The sequence below is a fragment of the Suncus etruscus genome, chromosome 4 (assembly GCF_024139225.1).
Source record: "Suncus etruscus isolate mSunEtr1 chromosome 4, mSunEtr1.pri.cur, whole genome shotgun sequence".
NCBI classification, from domain to species: domain Eukaryota; kingdom Metazoa; phylum Chordata; class Mammalia; order Eulipotyphla; family Soricidae; genus Suncus; species Suncus etruscus.
The window spans coordinates 125,667,426-125,675,241 of record NC_064851.1 but is presented as its reverse complement, the minus strand read 5'-3'; the positions used below and the strand labels follow the sequence as shown (position 1 = coordinate 125,675,241).

The 7,816-nt window shown below is 35.5% G+C and overlaps 1 non-coding gene across 1 annotated transcript; it reads right to left on the bottom strand.

Annotated features, from left to right (window-relative positions):
• Positions 1-569: 569 nt before the first annotated feature.
• On the bottom strand, positions 570-782 carry LOC126008210 (small nucleolar RNA U3). The gene has a single exon (XR_007495562.1). It is a non-coding gene; the product is annotated as a small nucleolar RNA U3 (small nucleolar RNA).
• Between the last annotated feature and the right edge of the window lie 7,034 nt (positions 783-7,816).

Below are 7,816 nucleotides of genomic sequence, written 5' to 3'. Positions count from 1 at the left end.
TACTCTACATGGCATTTAGCTGGTAAGTACCTCACTGTCCACTTATGTATGATATAAAACTACAGTTCTGCAAAGCTGAGCAGTTGAAATACACAGCTACATTGTTTGTCTGTGCCTCCTCCCAGCAAGGAATGTTCTGGAAGTTCCTAGAAGAAAATTGACCACAGTATCCTCAACTAGGAAATTCTTTGGAAATTATAGCCCTCTCCCCTTTGTACAAATGAGGACCCCCCCCCCAAAAAAAAAAAACAGTAGGTTATGAGGCTCACAGTTGTATAGCTAGTTAACACGAAAGCTAAAACTAGAGGGTCCAGAGTGATAGCACAGCATTTTCCTTGCACATGGCTAACATGGGTTTGATCCCAGGCATCCCATATGTCCCCTGAGCCTACCAGGGGTAATTTCTGAGCACAGAGCCAGGAGAAATCCCTGAGTACCACTGAGTGTGGCCTAAAAATAACAAAAATAGGTAGAATGAGAATAAAATAAAAAGCCACGATAATCTAGAACAAGAATCCCAAAATTAATTTCATCACTAAACATTTGAAGAGTCAAAGCATGTCTTTCTTTCTTTTTTTTTTTCATCCTCTCCCTCTACCCCTTCAAAAGGAAGGGAAGAACAATCACCAATGGCCAAAGGCAGTCACAGAAGCAACACTTAGAGCTGGCCTCACGCTCAGGAGAGGACGCTATGACTCACAGTGGCTTCGGGTGGCTTCTACACGATCAGAGAAACTTCTCTAGTCACATACTATAGAAATGATCCCTGGAAGTATAGTCTTAGCATGTCTTTCTTAATAGTAGTGAACATCAGTGATGGCTATCACATATTTATTTAGTGCCTTTCAAACTTCCTGCTTAGGCAAAATAATGAAAGGGATAAAAATATTGATCAAGAACTCTACACATATTTTAACAAGAGAAACCCTGTGAGTACCAGCTGAGTCAGATTAACCTGGATAAGCAGCTTGGTCAGGTGTGAAGAAAATTGATTTGCCATTTGGGATCTATCCCAAATCAATCACACCATCTTGAATTTTATTCTGAACTTAATTCTTCTATTGTAATATCACTTTGGCTGACGTTCTAGCTGGCACATTCTGAAACTGTTTCTCTGTTGATATGTGGAAGATAAGACTTTTATGCTTTAGTCCTCTGGCATAAATTGTCTTCAAGAATCCAACCACATGGCTCTGTATAGATGATGTTTAAATTTCCTTTATTCTAAGTTCCTGTCTATCTGAATTGGAAGTAAGAAACATACCCTCACTCTCACCTTCCTTGCCATTCCAAATTATGCCCCAGCCTGATCCATTTCTCTCTTGTCCTGATTCTCATAGTAGTTTTGAGTGAGGATGGGAAAGGCAACTCATAGAAAATTGTGTATATGCTCAGTTCAGACCACATTATCATCAATGAACCTAAAGCTTTATTCTCTTCTTCTCTATCACTCCAACTCCTATTCCCCAACCTGAAGAAGTAACCATTTAATGAGCTCACTAATTATCAAATGGCTTTAATGTGCTTTATAAAATGTGAATTTTTTTCTGTTCATGCATTTTCCAATATTTGTAAGTGTCACTGAGTTGTGTATTTCTGTTTTGCTGGTAAAGGTGACCAAAGAATCCCATTTCTAAGCCCCTTCTCTCCATCAAGGAGTATGTTTCTAAGAAGGTTTGTTCCAATGACACTCTTCCATTGTGGCAGAGCACAAAGTATTCATTCTTTGAGCAAAAGGAAGGAAACAGTGAAAAATTGTAATGAACATAAACTCTCCAGTCAAAATGCACTTGAACCTCAATCCTAGTTTTCCATGCCTACTTGACTTTGGACAAATTACTCATTCTCTCAACAAATTGCTATTTCTTTATGTTCAAAATAAGAACAAGAATAAAGCGGGAAGTTGTTGCGAAGATTAAATAAAATAAGCTTAAAACAATAGGGGCTGACATAAAGTCTATAGAAACAGCAGTTATATTATTAATACAAATGTCTTAGAGTGCTCGTAGAGAGGATATCAAGCCCCCCACATCTATGCAGGGTAGAGAGTCACAAGAAAGACAAATAGAAAGCTAAGAACTGTAAAAGCACATGAGAACATGGGTAGTTGCACAATTAAGATCTTGTAATCATTGACCTTTTAAGTCCCTGGAATAAAAAAGTTTCAGTGCAAAATGCTGGCACATGTGTCAGAACTGGTTGTTTTTTTTCTACTTGAGCAAACAGAAAACTATTTTCCTTTTGATTCCTTTTCCAGTTATGTATCTTCTTTTAAAATGCATGTTTGGGGATGAAATGATAGCACAGTAGGTAGTGTGTTTGCCTTGCATGCATCTACCTGGGTTCAATCCTTAGAATTCTATATGGTTCTGCAAGTATAGTAGGAGTAATTTCTGAGTGTAGAGCCAGGAGTAACTTCTGAGCACAAAAAGTAAAAATAGAGTGTGGTTGTAGAGCAATCGTTGAGGGATTTACTATTCCAGAAAATGCAGAGTGATAGAAAGGTGGAATGTTCATGGAAGAGCCTCAGAGATCATTTATTCTTCCCTAACTTTATACACTAGGAAATAGACAGATTAAGTCCTAGGTATGTTTTTTCTGTGATAAACTCTAATGGGACACCTGCTCATTCCAAGAAAGTCCACTGATGAGTGTTTAGCAGATTAGGCCTTACCTTGAAGTTCATGAGCAACCTCCATCAGGGCATAAGGGCAACAGCATAGACACAACAGTGTGGAATGATGCTGGCCTCTCCATAGAGAATAGAAGTGGTATTAAGAACTATTCCAGAATGATCACTGAAACCCAAATAGACTTGAGAAAAAAGTGATCTGAACTCAGCAACTCCTGTTCCAATTCTTCAACCTGTGTAACCTTGAAAGACCATGCCCTGGGGAAAGAATTATTTCAATCACTGCCCTTTATCATATGAATTCTAGAGCTGGTATCTAAAGTAGTAAGAACAAGGTGAGTCAGAAAAGTGAAGTTCAAAGTCATAGTGAGTATAACATAATTATGAAAACCCCACCCAGAGAGTTAGTTCAGGGAAGTGAATGGAGTACTTCCTCAAAGAAATTTCTTTCCAACAATGATTCATAAATGATCAGAAAAGAACTTCTGCTTCCATGGATAATTTCCAAACCAGCTTTAACTGCCTTTATTGTTTCCTTAGCTTCTGGGGAAAAGATTTACTGAGTTTTTGCAGACTAATAAATCAAACTTAGCTCTTTTTTTCTTTGTCAGTGTAATGGAGGTGATGCTTTCAAATGCCTTCTTTAAAATATCCAATAGAATTCACAGAAATCAACTTATAATGAATAAAAAAGCAACAAATGTCATTCATACTAAATATCTCTCTGTGGTAGACATTAGCTAGTTACTGATTCATAGTCATAAGTTATATCAAAAGGAATGAAAAAGTGAACTAGAATTTATGTTTTTCTCAAGACAATTGAAAAATTTCTTAAAAAGATAAAAATATACAGAATATGTGATCCCTGAAATTTGTTAACTAGATACTTTCCGAGTTTAGCCCTCTCTACTTAGTCTAAATATATTTTATGTCTTATACTTTTTAAGATCTATACATACATTTCTATATAATTTTGTAATTTCCTTCTGATTTGTTTTGGGTTTTATAAATATTTTGCTATAAAACTTTAAGTATTAAGATATAATTAACCTATTTTCATATTTTAATCATTTGATACATATATAACTATAATCACATCTTCACATCAGCAAGAAAATCAATGTTATCAAACCAAATTAACTAAACTCTAGTCAAAAGCAATATATCCTGAAATTCTAGTTAATTGACATGATATAATTTGGGGGAAATTTACAGTTTCTCTTTGGAATAATAAAAGTTATTCAAAAATACTTCTGGATATGGACAATAGAGTTGGAATTGGTGTTGGAACACTGTATGCCTAAATCTCTATTGTCAGCAACTTTTTAACTTAGTGCTTAAGTAAGTTGAGAATAAAAACCCAAATTCTTCTTGGTTTCTACAAAGACCATCTAAGTGTGCAGTTACTCCAGAGATTGAAGGCTTCCACCAGTAGGAACTGTACAGTCCTGAATTAGAGTCCCTGCCCCCCCGCAAAAAAGGTCTGTGGATCTACACATTAGCATCAGGCTTAGCTTTTCATCTTCAATACCTCATCTTGAAGTGAGACTAACATTCATTGAGAAAGAAGGAAGAAAATAAGAAAATATCTGCAGTGCTAAGTAACTATTCTGCTATAGGAAAGAGATCTGGGAGAGAGAATTGTGTGCTCTGAGTTCTAAAAAACGATAATTTCTGAGTTCCAGATAGTCAATCTGTTTGAAAATTTAATAAATTCCAAAATGTTAGGTAGGAACAGATTAATTAATATTATATCAGTATTTAAGAGTAAATAACCTGTAGAATAACAAGATCAGAGACAGTAATTATTTTGAATGCCAGATCAATGAATGAAGCCAAGGTTTTGACTCAAACCCTAATGATATTCAAATTTTATTTCAGCCAGAAATCAAAAGTTTTAAACGATTTTCACATCTTCTGTAGTTTGCCTCATAGTGACTGGAGTTTATTACCAAAGTGCATATCCTAATACCTAAAAGGATCCTTTTCATGGAACACTAAATTATCCAGAAGAAAACTTATTGTGATCTAAATTGGTGAGCTAGAGAGGCATGAGTAGAAAATGAAGTTATAATTTTCAACAAATAGTTTGAAAAACTGTATAACTACATTTAAGATATTAAACATTAATCCATATTTCACACCTTAAACAAGTCATTTCAAACTGGATAAAAGACCATGATATCCAACAGAACATTATAAAGTACATTAAAGAAAATCAAAACTCCAATATTTTGACTTCAATGGCATCTTCAATGATTTGATACCACTGACAAAGTAACAAAAATCAAACAAATAGGACTACATCAAATTAAAGTTTCTGTTTGTCAAAAGAAACACAGGCTAAAACTAAAAGACAGCTAATTGAACAGGAAAAAATATTTGCATTCAGCACGTCAGATGAAGACTTATATACTAAATTTAAAGTACTCACAAAGATCAATTAAAAATTCAAAAAATGTTTAAATAAAAAAAAGTGTAAAAAAAAAATTCAAAAGCCTATCAAAAATGGGGAGACCACCAACTACAGAAGACTGATTAAAACTACAGTGATGGAGCAGAAGTTCTAGAAATGTAAAGAAAGACTTCATTCTAGTCTCCATCCTATGACCTGTGCAAATACCAATATCTCTAGTTACAGAGGCCTGATTTTATCATCCACGATGGAGCGGAAATTTTCCAGACATCACAAAAGGCCTACGGGAGAGTAAAAGAGCATGTATGAAGTCTATAGTTACTCCCATGACAGTATGCTTCAAGGGCAGAGAAACCCTGTATCTCGTAGGCCAAGGGAATTCCCTTCCTAATCTCCCCAATATTTACTGTGCCTATGCAAAAAAAAAAAGCACAATTTTTTTTGTGTTTTGGGGCCACACCCATTTGGTGCTCAGGGGTTACTCCTGGCTAAGCGCTCAGAAATTGTGCCTGGCTTGGGGGGACCATATGGGACGTCAGGGGATTGAACCGTGGTCCTTCCTTGGCTAGTGCTTGCAAGGCAGACACCTTACCTCCAGAGCCACCTCACCGGCCCCAAATTATTTTTTTTTATTATTGTTTTGCTTGTTTTCTTTTTCTTTCTTTTTTTTGTGCTTTGTTTTGTTTTTATTCTGGGACTGTGGTTATTTTTTTTTTTTTTTTAGTTATTGTCTTTATTGCTGTGGTGCTTTTCGGGTTCTTTCATTTGATTTTTTTTTGTATTGTTTATGTTTTTCTTCCTTTTTCCCTTTCTTCTCTTAAAGTGATATTTATAGCCTCTAGAAGGACTCCTCCCATTTTTGCTTGTTTTATTTTGCCCCCTTATTTCTTTCCTCCAAATAGAACCACATAACTTGAACAATCTTGTTCTGCCTCACAAATTGAGGGGAAAATAATGGAGGGTACCAACATCAAACAGTTGTATGAACATTGAGTAGAAATATAAAATGATCATATTTAAACATCAAATCCAAAGCCAACAACAATAGAATTGAAACCCAATCTACAACAAGCTAGAACAGAGGGGACCACTTATACTAGTAGCCTGGGAGTCAAAGGAGGGGGATATGGGATGCATACTGGAAACAGGGGTGGAGGGAGGATGACACTGGTGGTGGAAATGCCCCTGATTCAATGTCACTATGTACCTAAAATATTACTGTGAAAGATTTTTAATCCACTTTGGTCAAAATATAAATTATTTAATTTAAAAATATTTTAAAAAAATATTAAAAACTTTGAGGTTACCAATGATAGGGTATGGGGGAAGAAAGAGGGATGCAGCAGATTAGAAGTGACATAAAGACAGTAGTGGCCGTTTTTGTCACTTGAGTGGTCTCATAGTAAATTTGTACACCTAAAGCCTAAATATTAACACTATTGTAAAGCATGCTAATACAATAACAATAGAAAACACTTATATACTGTTCTCCCTTCAAAAGAAATTAAACAATACCTATCTGGGAATGAAAGCACTTGCTTGTAATGCCCTCTGCATCCCACTATCCCAATTCTTTTACTGAGCTCTAATCAGCCTTCAGGTATCTTATGTGACTTCCCACCTTAGAGATTCCTTCTTATTCATACTCCACCACTCTCCTCTATCCCATGCTTTCTTTTATTTTCCATGTTTTTACTTGGAATTTAGCTTGTACTTGTCTATGAGAGTATCTGTGTAATGGTTGTATATCTCACTGATCCTATGTTCTCCTGATGGTACCATGTTATGTCTCATGTCTTTATCACTGTCTACTAAGAACTAGCAGGTTGTCTAGTACACAGTGAGAGATCAACAAAGAACTATTGCAAAAAAAGAAGACATGGGGAGGGTGAAATGGTGGAGAGGGTCAAGAGACACAAAGTTCCAATCATCAAATGTTACTAGAGTGTTCTACACAACATGAGAATACTAGTCAACGATTTGTATTGTAAATTTAAATATTGCTGTGAAAGCATCACAAAGAGGCATATTATGGCAATTATTTTACAATGTATGCAAATGTCAAATCACTGTATTGTATACCTGAGAGTAATATACTGTGAATATCAATTACACTTCAATAAAAAATAAAAAGATTCAAATAAATGGGGAGAGGAAAAGACACTTCTCAGAGAAAGACAATTGGATCAGCAATAAGAACATGAAAAAGTGTTCAGTATCACTTACCAGGGAAATCAAAATCAAGACAACAATGAGATATCATCTTACACCAGTGAGAATGGCACATATCAAAATTAGTAGGAACAATCTTTGCTGAAAGAATGTTGTGTAAAAGAAACTCTATTTCACTGCTGGTAGGATGTCATCCAGTTCAACCCTTATGGAAAATGGTATGGAGAGTCCTCAGTAAACTTAGAATTGAGCTTCCATGTCGATCCAGTAATTCTACATTTGGGTGTCTACCAGGACCTAAAAATATTCATTCAAAGAGACTCTATGCTCATCCTTATTCATTGCTGCACTTAGTATAATAGCTAAGATATGAAATTAACCTAGGTGTGCAATCACAGATGACTGGATTATGAAGATGTATATATATACACAATAGAATACTATGCTGGGTGAACAGGGGTTGGGGCATCAGTTATATTGGTGATGTGGAAGAGTGGAATAGCAATATATCCAAAGTAAAGACTCAACACTGAAAACATGAAATCTAAGCTGCAACTACTGAACTCTGTAATTTGCCTGTCAAAATGAAAAGCACA